The sequence below is a fragment of the Pan paniscus genome, chromosome 3, assembly GCF_029289425.2.
Source record: "Pan paniscus chromosome 3, NHGRI_mPanPan1-v2.0_pri, whole genome shotgun sequence".
NCBI classification, from domain to species: Eukaryota; Metazoa; Chordata; class Mammalia; order Primates; family Hominidae; genus Pan; species Pan paniscus.
In genome coordinates, this window is record NC_073252.2 from 57,617,146 (window position 1) to 57,643,749 (window position 26,604).

Sequence of the window (26,604 nt, forward strand, 5' to 3'; positions counted from 1 at the left end):
CTTATTAATATTCTCTCTCCTGAACTGGATTATCAACTTCATGAGGGCAAGGGCTTAGATTTCTGTCTTGTTACCATTACATTTCCAATACCTGGATGGAGTGCTTGGCACATTTTAGAAGCCCAATGCTCAGAGGATGAATGAATAAAAGACTACTGCCGCTCCTGTGAGGGTGGCTCCTTGTGATTGTGAATGCTTGAATACTCATTTGGTGACACACAAACGCCTGAAACTTCTAAGATGAAGGTTATGCAGTTTGAACACTAAGTTGTGAGACTACTTTTCCAAACTATCTCATAGAATTTTGGTCCATTACTTTGTAGAGACACTTCTTGCACATTCTTGGGAATCCAAATCTTGCAAACTTTCAGGATGTAGTTTTTATTCTTAGTTGTTGCCATTAGTATTTGACTGAATTAGATTTATAGTTTCTCTAGGATGGTAAGTGCCATGTTCTCTTTCATAGCCCCACACTTTTCCCAGAATTCAACACAGAGTAAATGTTCAATAAATGTTTGCTAGTGGATTTTCTTTTAAATTTAGTTAAAAATTTCTAGTTTTCTGTAAAATCTTTTCAGTTTTTAATAGATTTCACAATTTAGCCCCGCCCACCCCACATCTCCAAGAAGCTCAACCTTTAAGCAATGTTCGCTTACTGACAAACTCCAGAAAAGAAATGAAGGAGTGACATTCCCACACTAAGTTTAAATTCTATCCACTAGGCTAGAGAAACAGAGGAGACCTATAACCATTTATTCACCTAGTGAAGCTCTCTATTTGGATGGGGTTGGGGTGGAGGCAGGAAAAGATTCTGTGGCCCAGCATCCTTCTTCACTCTTATTTTCTTTCTGATAAAACAGCCAGTGTTCAGTGTGGCTCCAGAAGTTTTGGTTTGGGGATTTAAAAAGTGAGTAGCAGGTAGCTGTGACGCAGGTTTTGCACGGTCATTGAGCTGCACACACCTTAAGCCAACATAACCAGTGAAAGGTGGTAGTGTTTGAACTGAATCTGTGCTTTTTAGATGGAGTAGCACCTTTCAATAAAAGCACGTTTATATGGACTCCTTAAGAAGTTTAGACTGGAGGGCTGTCTCCAGAAATGGGCGCCCCTTTAGCCAAGACCCATTTGTTTGTCTTGGCAGGCTGGCTGTGTCTGCTTGGCTGGTGCTAATGCTAGGATGTTAAATTGATGAAACACAGAGCTCTTGATCCTTTTCAGTGAGGCTTCTCTTTGGTTAATGGCAGGGTAGAACTCTTTGCTGCTAGCCACCTGTAACTGGACAAGTTAAAAAATAAAGAAAGAAGTAGATGTGAAGTTGTGGAAGAGGAAATCTTTATTTGAAAGTATGTTACCAAATGCTTTTTTTTTTGCCTGTTTTAGTATCCAAAAAAGATTTCAAAACACTGAAAAATAGTAAAAAAATGTCAACTAAATCCCACCATTATTTTTGGGCAGTGGCAGTGGTTTGGGAGAGGGATGGAGAATGGGTATTCTTGTAATATGGTTAGAAATTGGAGGAGCTGTGGAAAGATGCTTCATTAGAATAATTAACCTTGCTGTTCATTGTGGCTTTTGTCTCACTTTCTTTGGTCTAGATATAATCTTTTCTTTCAAGTGATTACAATGTATGCTTCTGCTTTGCACAAATGCCAAGGCATAAATAACCTGACAAAAATATGAAGTGGTTTGGCTTTTTGAGAGGTTGGTCATTTCTGAGCTACGTACCCATTACAGTCATGCCTCGCTTCATGTGGAGGATATATTCTGAGAAATGTGTTGTTAGGTGATTTCACATTGTGTGAACATCATGCAGTGTACTTACACAAACCCAGATGGCATAGCCTAATACACACCTAGGCTATGCCTTATAGTCTATGGATCCTAGGCTACAAACCTGTACAGTATGTTACTGTACTGCATACTGTAGGCAGTTATAACACAGTGGTAAGTTTTGGTGTATCTAAACATAGAAAAGATAGCATAAAAATACTGTATCAGAGATAAAAATGGTACGCCTATATAGATCACCTGTCATGAATGGAGCTTTCAGGACTGGAAGTTGCTCTGTATGACTCTGAGTGGGTGAGCGGTGTGTTACTGTGAAGGCCTAAAACATTACTGTACACTCCTCTAGACTTCATAAACACCGTACGCTTAGGCTACACTAAATTTATTTTAAAAATTTTCTTTCTTCAATAATAACTTGAGCTTACTGTCACTTTTTTACTTTATAAATGTTTACGACTTTTTTTTACTTTTAAACTCTTATAATAACCCAAACACATTGTATAACTCTACAAAAATATTTTCTTTTTATATTCTATTCTATATTTTCTATTTTTTAAATTTAAAACATGTTTAAACTATTTCATTAAAAACTAAAACACGAACATACACATTAGGCTCGGCCTACATGGGATCAGCATCATTAAGACGTCACTAGCCTCGGCCTACATGGGATCAGGATCATTAAGACGTCACAGGGTGATAGGAAATTTTCAGCTCCATTGGAATCCTATGGGACCATCATCATATATGCAGTCCATTGTTGACTGAAATGTCATTTTGTGGTGTGTGACTGTACACTTGTGTAAAATGCACTCATGTTTCTTTGATGCGCTTGGGATTGAACTACTTTTAGTCTGTGAGTCTTCATGACTGTGCATTGTTTCAACAGCCAAGGGCTATGATGAGACTTTTTAGAACTAACAGCACAAAAAGAAAGCAAGTATAAATCATCTTTCTGGTTTACATTTTTCAAGAGATTTATAATATTCCTTATGTTGTTATAGATGTTGATAGTCTCGTGAGGTTGCTGGCTTTATTAATCCTTTACTCTATTGAGGCTTCTGCTCAAATGTCACCTCCTCAAAAGAGGTAATACACCAAGCCCTCACCCAGTCACTCTTTAAGTGCGCACTTGCTTTATTTTTTATAGCAATTATTATGACCTGAACTATATTTCTGTTTTTAAAGTCATAACTCTTCAACTGCAATGTGAGTTATGTGAGTCCAGGGATGTTTTCTTATTCACTGCTTAATCCATAGTGCTCAGAAGAGTAACCAGGTTATAGTAAATGCTTGATAAAGTTGTGTTGAATGACTGAACTAGCAATGAAAGGAGCGATAAAGGATGAAGTAGAGAAAGGAAATGATGATTGTTTCTCAGATAATATCATTCAATATGCTGCTAGTTAAAGTACAACAGGAAAGTCCATCAATTTTGTTAAACGTGTATTAGTACTACTAGTAAAACTGTGAGTGAAAACTGAATTGCATGTAGCAAACATCACTTATACCAAGCAAATGATATAATTAAGTTAGCCAAAGATCAGAGAATATGAAAACATTTCATTGTATTGTTGAATGGAAGGAGTGAGCAGAGAGATTGAATTTGTTTTAATAAAGGTGTTAGGAGTATCAGTTCAGAAATTTTACCATCGGCCCAAAATAATACATTTATTTATTTATTTATTTTTATTTATTTATTTTTATTATTATACTTTAAGTTTTAGGGTACATGTGCACATTGTGCAGGTTAGTTACATATGTATACATGTGCCATGCTGGTGCACTGCACCCACTAACTCGTCATCTAGCATTAGGTATATCTCCCAATGCTATCCCTCCCCGCTCCCCCTACCCCACAACAGTCCCCAGAGTGTGATATCCCCCTTCCTGTGTCCATGTGATCTCATTGTTCAATTCCCACCTATGAGTGAGAATATGCGGTGTTTGGTTTTTTGTTCTTGCGATAGTTTACTGAGAATGATGATTTCCAATTTCATCCATGTCCCTACAAAGGACATGAACTCATCATTTTTTATGGCTGCATAGTATTCCATGGTGTATATGTGCCACATTTTCTTAATCCAGTCTATCATTGTTGGACATTTGGGTTGGTTCCAAGTCTTTGCTATCGTGAATAATGCCACAATAAACATACGTGTGCATGTGTCTTTATAGCAGCATGATTTATAGTCCTTTAGGTATATACTCAGTAATGGGATGGCTGGGTCAAATGGTATCTCCAGTTCTAGATCCCTGAGGAATCGCTATCTCTCAGACCACAGTGCAATCAAACTAGAACTCAGGATTAAGAATCTCAGTCACAACCGCTCAACTACATGGAAACTGAACAACCTGCTCCTGAATGACTACTGGGTACATAATGAAATGAAGGCAGAAATAAAGATGTTCTTTGAAACCAACGAGAACAAAGACACAACATACCAGAATCTCTGGGATGCATTCAAAGCAGTGTGTAGAGGGAAATTTATTGCACTAAATGCCCACAAGAGAAAGCAGGAAAGATCCAAAATTGACACCCTAACATCACAATGAAAAGAACTAGAAAAGCAAGAGCAAACACATTCAAAAGCTAGCAGAAGGCAAGAAATAACTAAAATCAGAGCAGAACTGAAGGAAATAGAGACACAAAAAACCCTTCAAAAAATTAATGAATCCAGGAGCTGGTTTTTTGAAAGGATCAACAAAATTGATAGACCACTAGCAAGACTAATAAAGAAAAAAGAGAGAGGAATCAAATAGACGCAATAAAAAATGATAAAGGGGATATCACCACCGATCCCACAGAAATACAAACTACCATCAGAGAATACTACAAACACCTCTACGCAAATAAACTAGAAAATCTAGAAGAAATGGATAAATTCCTCGACACATACACTCTCCCAAGACCAAACCAGGAAGAAGTTGAATCTCTGAATAGACCAATAACAGGCTCTGAAATTGTGGCAATAATCAATAGCTTACCAACCAAAAAGAGTCCAGGACCAGATGGATTCACAGCCGAATTCTACCAGAGGTAAAAGGAGGAACTGGTACCATTCCTTCTGAAACTATTCCAATCAATAGAAAAAGAGGGAATCCTCCCTAATTCATTTTATGAGGCCAGCATCATTCTGATACCAAAGCCGGGCAGAGACACAACCAAAAAAGAGAATTTTAGACCAATATCCTTGATGAACATCGATGCAAAAATCCTCAATAAAATACTGGCAAACCGAATCCAGCAGCACATCAAAAAGCTTATCCACCATGATCAAGTGGGCTTCATCCCTGGGATGCAAGGCTGCTTCAATATACGCAAATCAATAAATGTAATCCAGCATATAAAGAGAGCCAAAGACAAAAACCACATGATTATCTCAATAGATGCAGAAAAAGCCTTTGACAAAATTCAACAACCCTTCATGCTAAAAACTCTCAATAAATTAGGTATTGATGGGACGTATTTCAAAATAATAAGAGCTATCTATGACAAACCCACAGCCAATATCATACAAGAATACATTTAAAGCTCTGTTTACTGCCATGCCCTCTGCTTTAGAAAGGTTAGGTTTGTCAATTTCAAAATCTCTATTAGTTGCTTATATCCATTGTCTGAGTATATTAGCATTTCTGGAGCTATATAGCATATGCTGTCACTAACAGATGGAATTGACTAAAGAGAATATCTATAGTCCACTAAAGAAAAAAATGTTTAAGGAGGGTGTTTGACACATTACAGATGGCATGAGAAATAGCCTGTCAAATTAAGATCAGTAATAATGGATTAGTGAACACCCTGCAATTAATTACCAAATATTCTTCTCATGATTCCACTCTATTTCTTTCCACTCTATGTTGACTTTTTATATAACTCAGATCATAATATTTCATATTTTTTATTTCATATTTTTATATACTAGTATTTACCCTAAAGATGTATCTATTTTGTTGTACATTCTTCTTAATGGGTTTTTCATAGTTCATCGAGTTGATGTGGTAGAATGAGACTCCCGTATTGGGAGCAAAGCTGTTATGTTAGTAGTTTTTGTATGCCTGTAGCTAGCTATATGCCTGGCATGTAGAACATATTCAGTTTATTTTTGTTAAACTTAATTGACTATCCCAAATGTATTTAACCTTTACTTTATTATTGGACATTTAGCTTCTTTCTGGTTTATTGATATTATAAGTAATGAGGTAACCATCTATAGGAATGCCTGTGGCTTCATGATTCTTTTGATTCAGTCTTATGATGAATTCCCAAAAAGAAATTTCTTAGTCAAATGTTGTGAATATTTTTATATATCTTTTAATTTGAAAACACAATTTTATAGTGGTATCTTCAGTTTTTGAATATTCCTTTTCTCTTACAAAATACGTAAGGATATTTTTGGTCTTATCTAGCGTTTCTTGTGGCCATTTCTTCTTTCTGACACATTGTAGCTACAAGTATTCCCAAATTTGGATCTAAGTGACACCTATTTTAGTTTTTCTTTTAATTCTAGACATGGTTTTTTTGATAGTAATTGTTAGCATATTTATGACTTTTATTAATATATTTTTAAAAATAAATTATGCATTTTATTAATTTTTTCAAGGAATTTTTAAAAGGCCTTTGTACTTGGATACTGCTTAATTATTGTTGCAAGCTAGTTTTTTAAATGTTCTTATTTCAGGTGGGGTGTCTACAACTTTCACATTCCTGAAGCCCTTTTATTTTTATTCTTCCCTCCCTATTTCAATTTTTGAAACGCTAGTGGCTTTTGAAGTTGCTTTCAAACGGTTAAAATACACACACGTTCATATACTATGTGGTACATAATTATTGTTTCTTTCTTAGCTTCATTACTCTCCAAAAAAGTAAGAGAAACTAGAAAATCTACCTTAAGCAGCTTTAATGAACAGAACAATAATTTTGTGCTTATTTAGAATGAACAAATCTTTGGTTGAAAACCAGCTAATGACCAGTAAAAAAAGTGCAGGGCGGGGAGGAGATACTCTTAATATTTAACTTTTTGTTTCCTGGTTCTCTTTCTAAATATGTAGTGCAGGTTGGGAATTCCTAATTTAAAAATTCAAAATCCGATATGTTCTAAAATCTGAAACATTTTGATCTCTGATATGACAGTATGGGTGGAAAATTTCGCACCTGAACTTATGTGATGAGTCACAGTCAAAACTTTGTTTCATGTACAAAATTATTTAAAAATTGTATAAGGTTACTTTCAGGCTATGTGTATAAGATATATATGAAATGTAAATGAATTCTATGTTCAGATTTGGGTCCCATTCCCAAGATATCTCATTACATATATGCAAGTATTCCAAAATCCGAAAAAATCCAAAATCTGGAAAACTTCTGGTTCCAAGCATTTCAGATAAGGGATACTTGACCTTTACTCAAACCTTTCCCTGGTTATGTAACCCTTAGATAATAGTCTTTTTGTTGATATTAGAATGCTAACTATTGGTAATAATAGCTACATTTTGAGATTTTTATATGTACAAAGTACTGGATTTCCTGTACATTTTCTCAATCTTGTTATTATTCCTTTTTCATAGATGGTGGAACTGAAGCTTTGGGAAATTAAATAAAACTAGCCCAGAGGTAGAAAAACTGTTCAGACTTGAGTCTGTCTAAATCTCATATTCTTAATCATGATTCTATGCTAAGTACATTGGTTTTGATAATTTGCGTTTATTGCTAAGGATTTCTTTTTAGAAGACTCTCTCTAATTGTGTATTTGTATGGCCATCTCGGAATTGAAATAATTAGCAAATAAATTTTAAATTCTTATCCAAAGTGTTCTTGATAACCAGGTATTGATCTATGCTGGGAAAGCCATCTGCCAGTATCTCTACACAGAGCAAGCAGTTAACTGATTTGCTCTAAGTGTCACTCCCTGGTTTGTCTGTTCCCTAACTTTGGGCTTCTTTAGTAAACAGAGTCCTCATCTTTCACTTAACACAGAACTTAATCAAAATAAACTTGATTATGGCCCCAAACATTTCTGATATCTTTATCTAATATTTGTTGTGTATAATTAATGGTTTACAGTATGTAAAATGTTTTTCAGAAGTCAAAAGGACTTTTTGTATATAAAATTGTTTTTTTATTAGCATTTTCATTAATATTTCCTGTGCTTTGCCAGTTTTTGTCAATTGCTGCGCTATGGGGAATGTTGTTTAAACAGAGCTTGATAAAATCGGGTCATTTTTGTGGTCACCAGTGAATAGAAGAATATTTAAGTGTTCTTTCTAGGTCCTGGTTACATTCAGCCTTGTTCTTACTGAAAATGGTGTGGCACTTATGAGTAGAAACTCTTTCTGATATGTGGAGATATTCAACAAATGCCTATTTATAATCATGATTATTATTTACCTTAGAAGTTTTTAGCCTGAGAACCATGGAGAGGGCTTCAGGGAATCATAGGTTGGGAGTGGTGTGTGAAAAATTATGTCATTTTGTTTTTTTTTGAATTCATCATTTTCATCATTCATTCAGTTATTCATTGAATTATCCATTTCACCATTCATTCAAGTATCTAAAAAGAAAACTGGACCCTAAGAATGTTTTAAAACATCCCTATTCTTAAAACCTTGTCATCTGCATTTATTTAACCACTTAACTTAAATACCAGACCTCTTAGATGCCTATTTTTACCATAATTTCTGTTCCTATTCTTCTGTCAATTTCCTATGTCTAACTCTAAGCATTTTTTTGCTTGCTATTTTTAAGCAATGATGACATGGACTTTTTTTTAAATTAACATCGTGATCACTTATTCTCTAGTTGCATAAATGGCCATATTTTAAAGACAGAGAGAGACTAAAATTTGGAGAGTTTAAGTCTCTGGGATGATTGGCTGCTATGAACTTACTATTTGAAACCTGTTAGTTCAGTGATGCATGTACTATACTGTAATAATCTAAAATATGGTCCTAGAGTTCTGTCTTCCTTCCTAACAGTAAAACAGGAATTCCTAAGTTTTATTTCTCTTCATTATCACCTGGGCCATCACTTCCATCTCCAAATATTACCAGCTCTAGATGCGCTCAGTTAAAACCCTGCTACCATGTCACTCTGGAATAGACTAGTTACTGCTGAAGAAACGGAAGCAGAAAATCAGTGCCAGGGGCTGTCTGTCCTTTAATCTCCCAAACTGTTTTTGCTTTGCCTCATCCCCCCCAAAGATGAGTCACAGCAACCTGCCTTTCTTATAATTGTCTAACAGAGATAATGAGTTTACTTCATAAACAACAACAACAACAAAACGAGAGTATGAAAGAAGGGTATAAAATATTCTATACATTTTAAGGATAAAACTTAGTAGTTTGTTTTGAATCAGTCTTTCATAATTCTAAGAAGACAGTATCATGTAGTAAACAACCCATGCTATGGAATCTTTCTACCTTAGACCTGCCACTGGTTAGCTGTTTCATTTTTACAATTCAGGATAAAATGGAATAATCGTGGACCTACAGGCTAGGGTTAGAGCAGGCAAAGTTTTTAACAAACTGCAAGTCCTCAATAAATGTTTGTTTATTGGTAACAGAACCATCTTTTGTTGTCTCCCAGTTTTAATGACATATCTAGGAACAACCGCATTTTATTTAAAGTAAAACGACCACTTCTATTTAAAGTAAAACATCTAAAAATGTAACTAGTTCAAAGAATCATGTAATATCTAATTTGAGGTAGTTCTCATTCCTTTCTGCCTGACTAATACTAGACCACTGAATATTCCAAACCTCTTAAGATTTTATTCCCTTATACTACAAGTCAATTAAAGTGCTATTGCTGTCATTTATGTGTTTAATGGTTTTCAACCCATAAATGTAAAATGGTTTATCTTTAATTTTTGTTATGTCCTGCCAGTTTCTTGTAGGCTATGCCTATGGGCAATAAGCAACCTGAACCTGATAAAATTTGCTTATAATGTAGAACATTTCAGGTTACCAAACAAAGCTCACTTTGTTTACTAATTTTAGTTTCTATTATAAATGTAGCACATCTTTATTTCATGTGGTATTTAGAAATACTAAAAGATATTTTAATCATAGAAGAAGAAAAAAATGCTCACATCCCTACACCTCAAAGATCTCTACTTATATTTTGGGTGACTTCCTTCCATGATGATTTCTACAAACTTAAGACTACGATCTTCCAATAAATGCCACTTTGAATATGTTCACTTTAACAAGTTGCTCAAAGACTTTCTTTTGTCTTTTAATCCTTTTGGAGTCCCTCCCTGTGTTGGCTTGGGGCACTATATAGGGAGTGCTCTGTTTAAAAGCAGAACAAATGAAGATGCAAACACACAAATGTAAAGAATGCACCCCCAATTAAAGAGGAGCCTACCATTCTGTGCAGCATGGTATGCAAGCTTGCTTCCCAGTTTCTCCTCAAATGGTAGCTTAGGGGAAAGGTAGGGATCATGAGGAAATGAACTCTGGTAGGAATTAGTGGGTGCCTATGTGAGTTATGCGGCATTTTTGGCAGATGTAAGTACTTTTAGAAATAATTTAAAATATATTTATCCTTTGTATGATATAGCAGATATTTAAACAACTCATTCACAGATGTTGCTGGTGAAGGTTATACTATCATCATGGGTGGATTTAGGTTTTGTGGAGCCAGAAACTTGTATAATTTTGCAGATTACATTTTAGAGAAGTGAATGGAACTATGTATATGTTATATATATACTATATATAAAATCTATAATATATATACTATATATACTATATATTGTATACTATATACTATATATAAAATATATAGTATATATTATATACTATATATAAAATATATATAGTATATATAATATACTATATACAAAATATATATAGTATATATATAATATATACTTTATATACTATATTATATATACTATATATATTTTATATATATATTTTATATATATATACTATATTATATATACTTTATATATACTTTATATATACTTTATATACTATATATACTTTATATACTATATTATATATACTATATATATTTTATATATAGTATATATAATATATACTATATATATTTTATATATAGTATATATAATATATACTATATATATTTTATATAGTATATATAATATATACTATATATATTTTATATATAGTATATATAATATACTATATATATTTTATATATAGTATATATAATATACTATATATATTTTATATATAGTATATTATATATACTATATATAAAATATATAGACACAAAATATATATATAAGTAGTTACAATAGTGAATATTTCTTTAGTCTGAGAAAAAATTGTAAAAATTACAAATTTGATAAAGCCGACAGATATCACTAACATAAAAAAATCCGGAAGAAAGGTAATCTTTTTAAAGAAACTGTCCAACATAGTTCCTTCTTTCTTTTTTTTTTTTTAATACTTTAAGTTCTGGGATACATGTGCAGAATGTGCAGGTTTGTTGCATAGCTATACACGTACCATGATGGTTTGCTGCACCCATCAACCCATCATCTACATTAGGTATTTCTCCTAATGCTATCGCTCCCATAGTTCCCCACCCCCAATAGGCCCTGGTGCGTGATGTTCCCCTCCCTGTGTCCATATGTTCTCATTGTTCAACTCCCACATACGAGTGAGAACATGTGGTGTTTGGTTTTCTGTTCCTGTGTTAGTTTGCTGAGAATGATGGTTTCCAGCTTCATCCATGTCCCTGCAAAGGACATGAACCTATCTTTTTTATGGCTGCATAGTATTTCAGGGACATGAACCTATCTTTTTTATGGCTGCATAGTATTTCATGGTGTATATGTGCCACATTTTCTTTATCCAACATATTTCTAAGTTTTTTCTATATTTGTTGGCTCTTATACTTTAATCGCTTCTTTGCTTATCAATGATTTTGAAATATCATTTTTGTAGAGAGAATAAAAAGTTAACTCAGTTTTTCTTCTATCATTGTTCAGATTTTGATTTTTATTATTGATAATTGAGATGCATAAAACATGTGCATATAGTCATCATCATTTGTTTGTAGTGCTGCTGTTGGTTTGTTCCTTACAAACAGGAATTCTGATGAATTCAGTCTCATACATTTCTCATAAAAAATCAATACAGTGTGTTTAAATTTTGTTATTTGTTCATTATGATGTTGAATTATCAAATATATTTCTGACAAGGGTAAATTTCCATTTTGACTAAGTATTGATGAGAACCAGTTCCCTCACCTACAGTTTTAAAGTAAGGATTGGAAGACTTGTCCACAGCCCAGATTCTGGCTTCATAGGCTTCAAACCCTGTTTCTTCTCCACTGCTCATACACTTCCAGGCTGGGCACTGTGTACTGTTTCTCTCTTTGATCCTCCTAGTGTTGTTAATATCCTTCTCCTGGTCTTCTTCAACCTATTGTATTTTACAAAGGTAATTTTTGAATTAAGATGAGATATTGTCAAGGACAAGGCCTAATAATGGGCAAGAACAACAATAATAATATTAGCTAGTGTCAAGTGCTACATGTCAAGCATGTGCCAAGCATGTACCATCTAATTATTGCCATGAACCAATTCTAATTTTGTAAATGAGAAAACTGAACTTGTCGGGCTTTCCATTCAGACTCAAAGCCAAACTACTACAAACCACTTTTCAGCAGTTTACACTTGGTGTGGGGTGGTTCAAACCCAAACATGCCCCTCTATTTTACTTACATGAATTATTATATTTTCTAATTATAACTTTTTATATCTTTGGATTTTATTAATTTATTCTAGTCCTTTCAACAAGAGATTATTTTACAACTAACTTATCTGTAAAACCAAAAATACATAAGTCAAAGGTCATTATTAGAATAAAGCTTAATATTTCAGTAACTGTATGCAATAATGTATTATAATAAAAAATCAAAACAATAAAAAATAAAATGAACAGTCCTTGTGAGTTTGAAATATAGAATTTAACTTATTTCATCAGTATTTTTATTGAAGTTGCTTTCTAATCTTTGTGAATGAGCATAAAATATTATTTTTACTCATCTTTATTATACAGGTTCAGAAGTGTGTGAATTTGCTTTCAAGCAAATCTACAGTCAAAATCTATCCAGTTACTTCCTTTCTTCACTGTTGGATAAAAAGTTTGTGCATATGCACTTTCTCCCTATGTATACGTGTATATATATATTTTTACATATAATATAATATAGTATAATATAAATATGTTGCAGAGGGGAGCCTCTCCTGCTTTTAACTCCTGATGTTCAGTTGGCACCTTACTTAAACTTATTATGTCTTAATTTCCATGAGTTGTCTCTGTTTAGGCCTTCTTTTTTATCCTTGTTATAAGCTACTTTTATCACAAATACAGAAAAATATTAATAAGTACCCATCCTGAGGATGGCCTCTATATACTGGGACCATAGCACTTTGTATTTGTGTTACTTGCTTGTTCTCCAAAGGATTATTATCTAATCAAATAAATTTATCTAATTTTAAATCTTTACTAGGTATGATTGCTTGGACTTGAATCCCTGTTCCACCACATACTAACCATGTTACCTATGGCAAGTGATGTAACCTTTTTGTGCTAAGTTTCCTCATCTGTCTAACAGGGATAACACATAGTACTGACTTGCTGGATTGTTGGGTAGTTTGTATGTCTTAATATATGTAAAATACTTGGAATAATGACTGTTACACAGTAAACTCTTAATAAATATTAGCTGTTATTTTTAACAGCAAGCCGACTATGTCACTGTTGGGAATGAATGATTTGAGATGCCTCAGGATTGGTTCTCTGACTACAGCTGTTTCTACTACTACCAGCCATAGTGTCTGAAATATTATCAAAGATTAGTCAGGAACCTCTAATAAATGCAGATGCTACTCAGAGGACTGATAAGTCAGAATTTCTGTATGTTTTTTAGAATGTTAATAAATGGAAAAAATATATAATATAATAAAGCAATGGCCTGTGGCCACATACGTTTGGGAGTACATTTGTTTAAGCAATCAGGTTTCTAGTATAGTAGGATTCTCCAGCTCTTTTGAGATGCAAATGTAATAGCAAATCTCTGAGCAGAGATGAAGTATGTAGCGTGGATCCAGGGGCACTTTTCATACCCCTACCCCTACTGCTGCATTTTTTAAAAAACATTCTTTGTGTTTAGTGTTCTTTGAGATAGACTCTGATACATCCCTTCAGAGATCATCAACTAAAAACCTAGTAGAATGGTATTTGGCAATTTGACACAAGTAAATAGTTAGAACCAAGATAGTGGTTTTAGGTTGTAGGAGAGATGCTTTGAAGGAAGTGGTGGGCAGGTGCCAAAGCCCAGGGAACCTGCCCAATTTGTAGGACTGTGTGGTTCAGACCAGCCATACTGCAGAATCCCTGATGCATGAAATCAGCTCAAGACTGCCTGTGTATTATGAGAGCTGTAGTGACCCAGACCAGTACTGAATTTGATTTACTAAGAAACTTAAGTTGAAAGATGGAGACTGGTTGTTGAAGCAGTTTCAAAAGAAGGGTCGACCTTGCTGATAGATTCATGTTCTAACTCAACTGCTCCCAACCAGACAATGGCATTTCAAGCATACAATTATATCTAGAAGCAATTTGAAACATAAGTCACCTGAGTTCTGGCTTGTACTTTTTTGAGGTAATTGGGCCAGTTTTGTTTATAAGAAAGAAAAAGATCTGTTTTATGAAAGCAATACCCTAAATATGTTCTTTGACTAGTATACATATCCCAACTATACTTATTATATTTTATATTATATTATGTTAATAATAAAAATAAATTATAAACTTATACGTATTATAACATGTCTATTGCTATAGATAACACATTTTGTGAAGTGTAGAGCTGGTCAATACTTTCTAGTAAAGCATAAGCTTTTATTTTTGTATTCAGTTTCTGTTTTTATAAATGTGACTTCCTATAAAGGGAAAGGAACATGCAAACTTTTATTATTGTTGTTGTTGTTGTTATTGTTTGAAACTGGGTCTCACTCAGGCTGGAGTGCATGGAGTGCAGTGGCAGGATCACAGCTCATTGTAGCCTTGACCTCCTGTGCTCAAGCATCCTCCCACCTAAGTCTCCTGAGTAGCTTGGATTACAGGTGTCCACCACCATGTTTGGCTAATTTTTTATAGAGAAGGGGGTCTCATTATGTTGCTTTGGCTGCTCTTAAACTCGTGGGCTCAAGCAATCCTCAACTTTTGGCCTTTCAAAGTGTTGGAATTACAGGCATGAACCACTGTGTCTGGCCTCCGAACTTTAAAGCTATTGTTTAACAATTTAAAATCTCCAATAATGCTTCATTTATATATGAATATAATGGGTCAATCATATTTCCTTTAACGTATATAATTTATGAAAAATCTTGTCAGAGATATATTGGGTTTTGGTTTTGGTTTCATTACTTTGAAAGTTTGGAATCAGTAAGTGTAACAAACTTTTTTCCCCTTAGTGTCATTCTATTTCTGTGTCTGTAGTTACAAATTTTGGATCTGAAAAATGTTCAATTTACGTCACGAAATGGAGCTGGCCTTCTTTCTAAATAAGTTGGCGCTGGACCAGGGCTAGCTTTTCCACTAGTGCTTCCATGCCTATCTTTTAAAATTTAGATTTTATGTATTTTCTTTTGATTGGTGATCAGTCTATTATACTCATGATTTGCTTCCATTTTGGAATCTTCTAGTAAGAAATGACCTCAGACATTATTGAGAAATTTGTGTCATTCTTTTCTCATTATCAATTTTTTTTCCCCTGACATTTGTTCTGAGTAGCTCAGGTGCACTTTATCCAGGCAGTCAGTTTGTGCTGAATGTTATTTGACCTTCAGGAATCTAAGATTCAGCCAGGATTGGGCCAGACTTGATCCTCTCCTGTTTTAGATACCTGGCCAACTTCTCTGGCCAGCATTAGGCTTTGACACTCCCAAAGGCCTGTAGATGATTTCATGAAAGGGTATGCTATCCTTTTACTTGTCTGCAGTCTGTTTCAACAGTGAAAATAATAGAAACTGTAGGTTAGTGTTAAGGATATTCTTATCTGTTGCAAATTTCTCTTCTCTTCTCTTCTTTTTGCCTGCCTGCCTGCCTTCCTTCCTTCCTTCCTTCTTCCCTTCCTTCCTTCCTTCCCTGCTCTCCTCCTCCTCCTCCTCCTCTTTCTATTGCTCCCATTTTTTCCTATTTTGGGGGTAGTGATGTGTGGAATCATTGGTATGCTGTTTTTGTATATTTGGTTTCTCCTCTTGGTACTCTCTTGAAGGCCTTTCTAGCAAGACAGGTGTGAGAGATGCTCGGGGTGGCACAAGGCAGCCGGCTGGAAATGGACCTGCAATTTTGATTGAGAGAAGCTTCATGGAGTCTACACTTTTGCAGTAGTAGGACATTTACCACAGATTTTAGTTTGCCATGGAGTTTCTTAGATGGTGTAATCATGACAATTCTTATGTTTATTAGTGGTGTTGGCATCAGTGAAAACCTCAGAAAAGATTCTGTAAGACAAAGTAAAAACTACCTCTACACAGGCATGGTAAAATACCAGATTGTGAAAGAGCAAAGAATGATAATTTGGGAATGGTCATATAATGGATTAAACATAGGTTTTTGTCACTTGGATGCCTCTTACACAGCCACAATAAGCAAGTCTTACCTGAGAAACACTGGAATATCTGTTTTCTAGCAGAGGGGTGCCTTGCATGCTCTTCCATGGTGCCAGAGCCTGGCCATGTGGCTCCTGGAGCATTCTTATGACCACGAAGGCAATTGTACCGTTCAGTGCATCTGTGAAATGAAAAAAAATGTGGTTTCAAGCAGGGGTTGTATGAGGAAAGGTGTTCTATCAGTTTTGTCCACCTCTTTTTCAAACTAAACAGTGTACCATAACCTTTGAGACAGGCCTGGAGGGAATTATGGGCACCAAGATTATTAGTGTCATATTTCAAAGAATGTACTGAGGGCCTAAGAAGTTATGTTTGGCACTGTTCTAGGTGGTAGGACAGCATGGCAAAGATGTCAGATGAGGCTTCCAGGGAGAGATAGGTGGAAAACCAATATACACACAGGAAAACTGTGGGATTAGGAGAAGTCTTAATGTTATGCAGATAAATAAGTTTAGGGTTACATGCCAAGAAGTGACTAAGGCATTCTTAGAATGGGTGGTGAGGAAGACATGCTATTTAGATTGAAACTGAAAAAAAAGAAAGTGCCAGATGTGGAGAAACTAAGGGGCAAAACATTTCTGGCAGAGAGGACGAGTAAGAAGGTGAGTGAGCAATGGAGTGGGCATTAAAAGACAAAACAGATGTGAAGAAGCCAGACTTGTATGGCTGTGTAAGCCAGAGTAAAACATTTAACTGCAGGTATAATAGGGGCCAGGAAGGATTTTAAGCAGAAGGATAATATGGTATGATTTGCCTTTTTGAAAATGTTCATCTTGCTGTGTAAAGAATGGAATAGAGGATGGGCAGGAGTCTGTCTAGGAGGCTCTTACTGTTGTTCAGGTGAGGTGTGATGGTGGCTTGGACTACAATAGTAATAAGAAAGCTGGAAGGAGGTAATGGATGTTGTGGAGGTAGATTGACAGGACTGGTTGGGGAATGCCATATGTATGGTGAAAGGAAGAGAGAAGACAATGATAATGCCTGGATTTGAGATGTGAGGAATAGTATTGATGGGTCATTTCCTGAGATGGGGACCACTAGGGGAGCAGTGGGCATCCATAGCAAACTCAAGAGTTTTGGCCATGGAGAGTTTGAGATGTCTGTTAGATGTCCCAGGGAGATGTCAAGTGGGAAGATGGGGTTAGGGCTGGAGGTACAGATTTAGGTGTTAAAAACAGTCAGAAGATGCTCTTTACAACCATGGGACTAGGTGGGAACACTTAAGTAAAGTAAATTGTCTGAAAAGTGAAGGAGGCCCAGAGCACAGTCTTCACACACTCCTGCTTTTATGACAAGTGCAGAGAAAGAGTCAGTAAGCTGGGGGAAAATAAGGAGAGTATGATTTTCTAGAAGCCAGTGGAAAATAGCATTTCAAGAGTGAGACAAAGGTAGATATTGTGGGGTTGGAAGCTTAGTCAATGTGGAGGTCCTTTTAAAGAAAAATAATACAGGATTATTAATACAAACTTAGGTACTAATTTGACTGGAATGAGAAAATAATGGTAAAAATTATAAAATTTTAAAGAGTTAAAATGCCATAAGTGAATAAAATTCAGAAAAATCTTATTAATTAAACACCAATGCACTTCTGTAACACTTTTTTTTCTTTTTTAGGGAGTAGAAAAGGGGAGGAGGCTTACTTTTGGATTGCTTCTTCATATTACAAGAATTTTATAATGTCATCTTCTGCAGGGATATCAGAAAAATAATTCAGTATTTAGCATAGCTGGTTGAAATTATATTTTTATTATTGAAAAGTTTAGAACAGTTTCTTTTGGTATTACAGCCTATTATTGATAATGCCATATAAATTTTTAGGATTGTTGCCAAAATGTGGAAACTTAAATCAAGTTTCTCTCATATATGAGCTTTGTGATTTCAGGACATGCCAAGTTTTCATGCAGAGTGACTAATCTTAAGTAATCTTAAAGAATAACTTATAAACCAGTTTGTTACTGATGCTTTGGTGTTAAGAGCCTGGAAGGCATTTCTACACTGGAAATAATTAGCAATAACTGAATTACATAAGAAAATTACTCTGAATCACAGAAATTACATCGTACTGAATCCAAAGTGAATATAATTCCAAACTCACTGCCTACTTATATAGATCTTAAAGATGCTTGCTCGCTTCCCAGCATAAGGGCAAATGTGATAGAGGGGAAGTCGAGCAGTATCCACCAATTGATAAAAATATACGTGATTTTGGCAAACTTAAAAATAAAATGTCTTATGGAAACATTGTTGCGGCCCCTCTCTGAGCCTTAGTTTGGCCTTTGTAAATAAGGCGCCCTGAACCTTAAACTGATTTAGCTTCGTTTGGAAGGAGAGAGTAATAAAGTGCATACAGGACAGGTGAGTGATCAAGTGAGATAAAAACAGAGAGGTCCCCTTTGGGTTTATACTTTAAAAATATCTACTCAGTATAAAAAAAGTGTCTGAAGTCATTAGTGAAAAGTTTTGTGTAAGTAGCATTATGATGTGCCTGGCGGGGAGAATGTTGGTGCAGTCTCCAGGTTAGCAAAAATAACTGGTTACATTTTTAGATATGAGCCACATGGGGTGGCTTTCTATTTTCCTCTCAGAAACAAAGGAAAAATATGAATTTTATCCGACGGTTTCTGCATTTGGGTCACCGGTTTTGCCTTTTAGAGCCAACTGTGCTTCTTTATGTTTAGTAATCTACTGCAAAATGTGTAGATGAAGAAGATGCAGATGTTGAAGATGGAGTGTGGGGCAATGAAAGATCTTCTCTATTAAACTTAGGTCATTTTCTCACATCTCAAAGCCTCACTTGTTTTTGAATACAAGAAAACCTTAAGTAATTTTTACATCTACATTTTGTTAAATGTATTTTCCAATGTGGCATTATGGAGAAAATCCTGACTCAAATTTTGTTGTAATTGAACATAAAATTAATAACTTTGCTTGCAGTTTACTGACATTCTGTTCAGAGAGTGAAATAAATTCAGGCTGAGATCATAGTATTTGTTTAAATAATTATCAATATTAGCTGCATGAAAAGAGGTCAGAATGGAAATTAGAAGGTAAGATTTGGAAGAGAGGAGGTAAGGATTGGAAATAATGGGTTCCTCCCATGATATTGATGGCAGCTTCTTTAATTGCTCCTTTTGCTTGTTCATGCTGGCAGTTAGAATAACAGCAAAGAAAGACATAAGGGATTTTCAGATATTGGTATTTATTTAGTAAATGCTGGCTGAGGCTAGAGCCCTTGTATAATCTGCAATCTGTTCTTCTACTTAGAGCAACCGTAAGAACAGTTGCCTATCGATAGGAGTGGAACTGGGATTGAATATGAGGAAAATGACACTAATGTTTATAATTGCTTTAGATAGCTCTGAATTATCTTTATTGTATTTACTGTATTGTCTGATTCAAGAAAAGACTGTTTAACCTATTAAGATCATTTTGTTGTTTCTTTTCTTTCCATGTAAAAATATCAATTTTAGGTTTTAAATTTGAGTTGGCAGACTTGTTAAGGAGGATGAGGGAGGAGGTTATGGGCAAGTTTCCTACATGCATGATTCAGCCAAACTAGAGAAGGGATAGAAAAAAATCTTAGATTCACTAGTTCAACCTTCTATCCAAAGAGTATATTCTCTGGAAATGATGATTCTGCTTGTATGTGAATTGTCTAATGACTGCTCTCTCATGAGTTTGCACGGAACATATTGTTAGAGAGCTATAGTTTGTAAGGCCTCATATTAAATTAATCAGGGATCTTCTCTTTCACATGGTATTTGAAGACTTTCACATATTTGAAGACTTCATCATAGCCTTCCCCTGTGTAGGTTAAACATCCTCCGTTTTTTATTGGTTTTCCATGTGAAATAGTGTCTGGATCATACACCAGCGTGATCGCTGTTTTCTTGGTGAGAGTTGCTCACCTTCCTTCCTGGAAGAAGCCTGAATTTGTTCATTGTTCTCACCTCATTGTTCTGATTTGAGGAAATGATCTCTCCTGCCGAGTTCAGGGGCAAATCATGATTAGAATGATCCAGTCCTATTGAGGTCTCATTCTCCTTGTTAAGGATTGGTTTAAGCATGATTATGTGACCCAATCCTGGCAGTGAGATCTGAGGGGAACTTGACCAGAAGACGTTTGCAAGACTTTTTCCCAAATAAAAAGATACATTGAGGAAATGCCTTTTTCCATTTTTGGGGATGTGGAACTGTCAGAAATTGACACCTATAGAACTGCTACAGTTAGCTTGAAAACATTAAGGGAGAGATTGCTGGAGTACAGGGATGCAAGGTAGGACAATTGAAAGTCCTGGGGCCCTTGAGGTCAAGTTGAGCAACTGAGTCAATGAGGGAGCCCTCCTTTCACATATCTTCTTGTATGGGAGATGATTAATCCTTTCCAGTTTCCATTTCTTTTAGTTTGCTCTTCTGTTACTTGCAGCTCAAAGCATCCTGGCTACTATGTACTCAATCCCTTGTAGTTTATTTCAGTTCACCTGTGACTTCTGTTAATCAATGATGCCTTTAGTATTGTTTTTAGAATCTTCTCTTCGAATTATTATATTTAACTGATATCATTCTTTAATGATTCATAAACACAAGCAAAAGCATATGCCATGATTGACATGAAAATCAAAGTGTCTTCTAAAATTTTATGCTGGAATTAAGGTGACAGCACTTGGTGTTTTTCTGTGGTGGGTTTAACACTGAATTGGGCTGATTTGGGCCTATGATTCTTTAAGTGAAGCTCCTCCACCCTATGTACATATACATTTGTTTAGCTAATACTTTGCTACAGCTTCATGTTGCTAATAAAAGTAAGATTTTATCATTTTGTTTTTGTTCACTATGTTTCCCCTTTCAAACTTTCAAAATAAGTGCATTAAAAGTTCCTTCTATTTTACTCTTACAGAACTATTTTCCCTATAGTACTCATTATTAAGGACAGTGTACTTAAGTGATGTTTTGAAGCATGTGGAGAAACTTTGCCATAGATTATTTGAACATATTGGTGGCTGAGGTAAAGTATGTTCAGTTCCTGGCTTTAGACTCAGGAGAAGAGTTTTCTCTCCCAGTTTTGCCTTTCTCTTTATCCTCTCAGATTTATGCTTATAAGCATGAGCAAGTATTTATTTCATGTGTTCTTTTTATATACAAAGTAGATCCCTGTGTCATTTCTGCTACAAAATATTTTAATAGCTTTATTGAGTTGTGATTCACATACCATACAATTCACCTATTTAAAATGCAGTGGTTTCTAGTGCATTTATGGTGTGCAGTTGTCACCAAAATCAATTTTAAAACATTTTCATTATCTCAAAAATAAACCGTGTGCCCATTAGCAGTCAGTCTCCATTTCCTCTCATTTATTTCCCTCTCCTTTCAGAAACCACTAATCTATTTTCTGTCTCTGTGGATTTGCCTACACTAGACAATTTGTATAAATAGATGCATACAATGTGTGGGTTTTGCTACTGATTTCTTCCATTTAGCATGTTTTCAAGGTTCATCCATGTCGTAGCATGCATCAGTTCTTCGTTTCCTTTTATTGCAGAATTGTGTGCCGTTGTATGGCTATACCATATTTTATTTACCCATTCTTCAGTTGAGAGACAATGGCTTGTTTCCACTTTTTGGCAATTATGAATTATCTCATATTGTAATCTGAATTCATCTCTTGTCATCTTTCAGTTTTCCTTATAACTTGCAATGTCAAATACGTAGCCTATGCTATTTTCCTCTGATTTTATCTAGCATTGAAGTATGACATTTCTATGTGTAAGACTTTGTTTACTGACCACTTAATTGCCTAAAATGTGTTTATAGCTTCACACAGAAAAGGAATGAAAGAGAGAAAGAAAACTCAGCACACATTCAAACAAAAATGTACATACACATAAATCCCTGGATTTAAAAAGTTAGAGAAATTCACATGTGAATACATTATTTTTAACACAGACAGTAATTGTAAACCTTGGTTTAGACTTAAATTGGAAAAGAGTATCCTGAGGTGTTTAATGTTTATCCTTAAATGTCCAGGATAAGACCATGATGACAGCTACCAACCTGTTTTTTATGATCTTGGAAAGACATGAGAGGAATAAATTTTTATCATGCGTCACTTGCTGGGATTTTTGTAACTCTTTTACCTCCCCATTTAGATTTTGGTGAGGGTAGCAGTGAATTCTTTTATGATTTGTTTTTCTAGGAATAGGAGAAGGAACTGTCTGCGCATTTTTATGTTTGTATTTTGTTCCTCAGAAGGGAAGTGCTTAGAAGCACTGGCTGCATTTGTGCACAGACACACACATAATAGCTGTGCAGCCTGCTGCCTCTTTCCTGGTGCCATTATAGTCCATATTTGAGCTGATTTTTAAGTTCCCTGCAGCATATGATGATAAAAACAATGGCTATTCACTATGGTGATTACTTGTCTGTTTATTTTGGCCCCATAAATATATGACTTTGTCTCCAGGGAGAAAGACTGTGAGGACCTTGGATAGCCATTCTGCAACCCAACCCATTAGTCTTGAATGGGTTGGAACTAGTGATCCATAGAACACACTTCAATGACCACAGATGATCACCAAAATGACCAGTATTACTCTTTTCTACTGCCAGGATTTTGAGGAATAATTAACCTAATAATAGTAAAAACATGAAAAAGGAGTGGTTCAAATGGGAATGCAAATGAGGTTTCTTGTACCATTTTTTTTTCCATTCAAACGTTTTTGGGATTTCAGATTTCCCTAAAGGAAATATTACCTTTTAAAATTACATTAGTTTATTTTAATACAGATTGTGCTTGATTACCTAGATGAACTAACTGTGAACAAGTATTAAACTACTTTATCTTTTGTAGGAAATTAATTTGTCAAACATTTTTGAGAATCTAGCCATTGTTAGGGAATGTGCTGAATAAGATACAGAGGTGACTCTCAATCAGGTAATTGTCTAGGTGCGGATAAAGACATTTTTAACACTAGAGGGTAAGCTTTATGGTGGTAGGGATTCAAACTGTTTTTACTAAACAGTATATACAACTCCTAGCACAGTGCTTAACAGGTGGTAGGCTCTCAATATGTATTTTTTAAATGAATGAACGCATAATTATAACATGATATAATTATTACATGTTGTACCATGTAATGGAAGTTTGAGGGACACAGATGAAACTGACTTTGTCCTGGTGATGGGGTAGTTTTACATATACATGTCTTTTGATGAGATTGTGGTGACTGAGTAGGATTTCACTGGGCAGATATGGGCAGGGAACTAAATTATGAAAATTACTTCCCATGTTTCAGTCGCCAAGAAGGATAAGTTATTTGACACTCACATTAACTGAGCAAGGTAGTATCATTACTCCATTGCATCATTGTTGTAGTGTAATAATATATTAGAATACATTATAAACCTTTTATCGTTGTAGTATTACTATTATTATAAAAAAGGGAAAGCTGAGGTTTGGAGTCATTGAATGACTAATCCAAGGTTAAAGAATTTTCGGTGGTGAGTCGAAGTTTTGAACTCAAGGATATCTGTCACCCCTTTCTACATGAATGACAAGTAACTTCCCAGAGATTAATTTCAGGATGGAAAAACAGAAAGCTGCCTCTGTCTTGCTGCTAATTAAAATGCATTGGTAAGCTTTTTCATGTAATGCGCCCTTTGGCACTCTGGGTGCTCCCATTCGGAGCAATCCCTCTGGGCAATCTCTCTCAGGTGTTCCTTATCTGGATAATCTCTTGATATAGTTTGGATATTTGTCCCCTTCACATCTCATGTTGAAATGTGATTGCCAGTGGTGGAGTTGCGGTCTGGTGGAAGGTGTTTGGGCCATGGAGGTGGACCCTTCTTGAATGGCTTGGTGCCATTGTAGCAGTAATGAGTGAGATCTGGTAGTTTAAAAGAGCCTGGCACCTTCCTCCTGCCTTGCTTTTTCTTGCTTTTTTCCTCTCTTGCTTTCTCCGTCTTGCCATGTGATGCCTCATCCACTTTATCTTCCATCATGATTAAAAGTTTCCTGAGGTTATTGCCAGAAGCAGATGACAAAGCTGTGCTTCTTGTATGGCCTGCAGAACTGCAGGAAAAATAAACCTCTTTTCTTTATAAATTATTCAGTCCCAGGTATTCCTTTATTGCAATACAAAATGGACTAAGGCATCTTTCTTGGGTGCTCCTTTTCTGTGCTGTCTTTCAGAACTCTGTCATCACACCTGTGAGACACTCTAGCCACATGGAGAAGCAAGTCCTTGAGATATCCTAGCCCAGGTGCCAAACATGTGCATTAGAATCCACTAAATGTTTCTAGACCTCAGCCATTCAAGTCACTTCCAGCTCTTTAGATCTGTCCAGCTAGTCTTCAGACATTGTGGAGCAAAGAGAAGCCATCTGCATTGTGCCTGTCTGAAATCCTGAGCCATAGAACCCAGAGAAAACATGATGGCTGGAGTTGCAGCAGTCATCTAGTGATCATGAAGGAAAGGCCATGAGAATTGCCCCCGTGCCAGCCTTGACGTCATTAAGTTGTGGAACCAATATCAGTAGCCACTTACTGGACTTCTTGTCAAGGCTTCCATTTTAATGTTAATATTGTTGGAGAGCACCAGCAGATGGTTCTGTGTGGGGAAAGGCTGTGAATATTTAAGCTGGTAGCAACAACATTGATGTGACTGATGAATAAACCAACACCAGCTCTGTTTAGCCTTTTCCCCATGACAAATGTGCAGCCTTGGATGAGAAAGCCATGAGAACAGGAACAGGGCACTCCTAATCTGCAGGGGAATGTTGGCACATGGAATGAGTCTTTGGAGTAGACCAAGATTTCTTCAGTAGGACACAAAGAGCGGTAACCATGAAAACCATAGATAAATTAGACTTCAAAATTAAAACTGCTCATCTCAAGACAGCATTGCAATAATGAACAGACAAATAACAAATTGAAATATTATAAAAAATATTCACAACACATACATGACAAACAACTTGTATCCCAGATATTTAAAGAAAGCCTATAAATCATCAATGAAAAGACAATCCAATTTTTTAAAATGTGCACAAGAATTGAACTGACATCTCACAAAAGAAGATGTACAAATGTTGATAAATACATAAAATATATAGTGTGTTCATATAATGAAATATTACTCAGCAATAAAAAGAAGAAACTACTGATTCATGCAACAATATGGGTGAATCTCAAAAGCATTATGCTGAATAAAAAACCCAGATTTAAAAAGTCTGCATATATGATGATTTGATTGATATGCAGTCCAAGAATAGAAAAAACAATCTATGATGTTAGAAATCAGGAAGTGGTTGCCCGGGGAAGGGAGAAAGAAACTGACTGGAGAAAGGCATGAAAACTTTTTGAGACTCACAGATATGTCCTATATTTTGATCTCACTGCTGGCTACACAGGTATTTGCAATTGTGAATACTCATTGTATTGAATAACTAAGATCTGTGCATCATTGTATCTTATGTTAATTTTAATTAGATAAAAAATGACATACACAAAAGTAATAGTAATTTTTCTCATTATAATTCTTGTAATAAAAAAAGTGAAAATCCAAATTGAATAGGTGTATTTCACTCCCACGGGACTTATTGAAATTATTTTGATTATGGATGGACAAAATTCATGCAGGGAGAAATTTCAGTTTTCTTGAATTGTTCTTTTTGTATAAAGTTCTCAGCTGCACTGTGCTGTATCTTCACTGGAAGAAGGAAAAGTGTGTTCAAAGTCATGTGAGAATATAAGCTCTCAAGGAGGTTGCTGTGCCTGTTGCAAAAAGTGTGATTGCATATCTGCTTTGGGCCAGGTGCTGAAGGCACTCTAGGCCTACTTGTTGAAGAATGAACTGGCAAGAGATGAAGTGGTTTTGGGCTGAGTGAACATCATATGCATTGCTAAAAAGTTCAGACTGCATTTTTTTAAGGAAAAACAGATATTCATGGAAGTTTTTAAACAAGGAAATGATTTTTTTCCCCTATGCAACAACTTTACTGGCTTTGTGGACAGTAAGCCAAAATTTAGAGAAACTAGTGGCAGGGATATTCATGTGTGGATGTGATGTTTTTGCTATTGAGCAATTTATCCACAATAAACATATCTTTTAGATACTAATATCTTAGTATACTTTGATGTGTGGTTATAAAA

General features: G+C 35.3%; 1 protein-coding gene across 1 annotated transcript in view; it reads left to right on the plus strand.

Moving 5' to 3' along the window:
* The window catches only part of ADAMTS3 (ADAM metallopeptidase with thrombospondin type 1 motif 3), a 290,472-nt gene that overhangs the window by 105,908 nt on the left and 157,960 nt on the right, over window positions 1–26,604 (plus strand). The window lies entirely within an intron of this gene.